Genomic DNA, 2,500 nt, shown 5'->3' on the forward strand with positions numbered 1-2,500 from the left:
CCGGCAGTGCCAGGCGGAGCGATTTGCGTTTTTTCTTTGCTCGCCCTCTCTCGGGCTCGATCCATTCAGTTTCGCACAAACAAGAGCTCTGCCGGCCGCCTGCAGCGGTGCCTAAAACCCGGGCATAACAATGCGACCGTTCTGCTAGGCCGACAAGCGCTCAAGCCAGACGCTCGATCGAACGCCCCCTACATATTAGTCGAGACAACGGCTCGCTCATTAGCATCGCGTTTGTACTTTAACTTTTTTTGGCTCGGCTTCTTTCGACGCCGATGCCGGCGACGCAGCACTCTCTCGCCCGCCAGCCACCGAGAAAAGGGTGCGCTCCGACCGGCCCCGCACCGCTCTTTCTTGGCTCATTCGAAATTACTGTCTTTCGCTCTGACATGCCTTACCTAGGGTTAGGTTAGTATGCTTGCACGTTTGTACTTTAACTTTTTTCGGCTCGGCTTCTTTCGACGCCGATGCCGGCGACGCAGCACTCTCTCGCCCGCCAGCCACCGAGAAAAGGGTGCGCTCCGACCGGCCCCGCACCGCTCTTTCTTGGCTCATTCGAAATTACTGTCTTTCGCTCTGACATGCCTTACCTAGGGTTAGGTTAGTATGCTTGCACGTTTGTACTTTAACTTTTTTCGGCTCGGCTTCTTTCGACGCCGATGCCGGCGACGCAGCACTCTCTCGCCCGCCAGCCACCGATAAAAGGGTGCGCTCCGACCGGCCCCGCACCGCTCTTTCTTGGCTCATTCGAAATTACTGTCTTTCGCTCTGACATGCCTTACCTAGGGTTAGGTTAGTATGCTTGCACGTTTGTACTTTAACTTTTTTCGGCTCGGCTTCTTTCGACGCCGATGCCGGCGACGCAGCACTCTCTCGCCCGCCAGCCACCGAGAAAAGGGTGCGCTCCGACCGGCCCCGCACCGCTCTTTCTTGGCTCATTCGAAATTACTGTCTTTCGCTCTGACATGCCTTACCTAGGGTTAGGTTAGTATGCTTGCACGTTTGTACTTTAACTTTTTTCGGCTCGGCTTCTTTCGACGCCGATGCCGGCGACGCATCACTCTCTCGCCCGCCAGCCACCGAGAAAAGGGTGCGCTCCGACCGGCCCCGCACCGCTCTTTCTTGGCTCATTCGAAATTACTGTCTTTCGCTCTGACATGCCTTACCTAGGGTTAGGTTAGTATGCTTGCACGTTTGTACTTTAACTTTTTTCGGCTCGGCTTCTTTCGACGCCGATGCCGGCGACGCAGCACTCTCTCGCCCGCCAGCCACCGAGAAAAGGGTGCGCTCCGACCGGCCCCGCACCGCTCTTTCTTGGCTCATTCGAAATTACTGTCTTTCGCTCTGACATGCCTTACCTAGGGTTAGGTTAGTATGCTTGCACGTTTGTACTTTAACTTTTTTCGGCTCGGCTTCTTTCGACGCCGATGCCGGCGACGCAGCACTCTCTCGCCCGCCAGCCACCGAGAAAAGGGTGCGCTCCGACCGGCCCCGCACCGCTCTTTCTTGGCTCATTCGAAATTACTGTCTTTCGCTCTGACATGCCTTACCTAGGGTTAGGTTAGTATGCTTGCACGTTTGTACTTTAACTTTTTTCGGCTCGGCTTCTTTCGACGCCGATGCCGGCGACGCAGCACTCTCTCGCCCGCCAGCCACCGAGAAAAGGGTGCGCTCCGACCGGCCCCGCACCGCTCTTTCTTGGCTCATTCGAAATTACTGTCTTTCGCTCTGACATGCCTTACCTAGGGTTAGGTTAGTATGCTTGCACGTTTGTACTTTAACTTTATTCGGCTCGGCTTCTTTCGACGCCGATGCCGGCGACGCAGCACTCTCTCGCCCGCCAGCCACCGAGAAAAGGGTGCGCTCCGACCGGCCCCGCACCGCTCTTTCTTGGCTCATTCGAAATTACTGTCTTTCGCTCTGACATGCCTTACCTAGGGTTAGGTTAGTATGCTTGCACGTTTGTACTTTAACTTTTTTCGGCTCGGCTTCTTTCGACGCCGATGCCGGCGACGCATCACTCTCTCGCCCGCCAGCCACCGAGAAAAGGGTGCGCTCCGACCGGCCCCGCACCGCTCTTTCTTGGCTCATTCGAAATTACTGTCTTTCGCTCTGACATGCCTTACCTAGGGTTAGGTTAGTATGCTTGCACGTTTGTACTTTAACTTTTTTCGGCTCGGCTTCTTTCGACGCCGATGCCGGCGACGCAGCACTCTCTCGCCCGCCAGCCACCGAGAAAAGGGTGCGCTCCGACCGGCCCCGCACCGCTCTTTCTTGGCTCATTCGAAATTACTGTCTTTCGCTCTGACATGCCTTACCTAGGGTTAGGTTAGTATGCTTGCACGTTTGTACTTTAACTTTTTTCGGCTCGGCTTCTTTCGACGCCGATGCCGGCGACGCAGCACTCTCTCGCCCGCCAGCCACCGAGAAAAGGGTGCGCTCCGACCGGCCCCGCACCGCTCTTTCTTGGCTCATTCGAAATTTCTGTCTTTCGCTCTGACAT

This window comes from Styela clava, chromosome 13 (genome assembly GCF_964204865.1).
Source record: "Styela clava chromosome 13, kaStyClav1.hap1.2, whole genome shotgun sequence".
NCBI classification, from domain to species: domain Eukaryota; kingdom Metazoa; phylum Chordata; class Ascidiacea; order Stolidobranchia; family Styelidae; genus Styela; species Styela clava.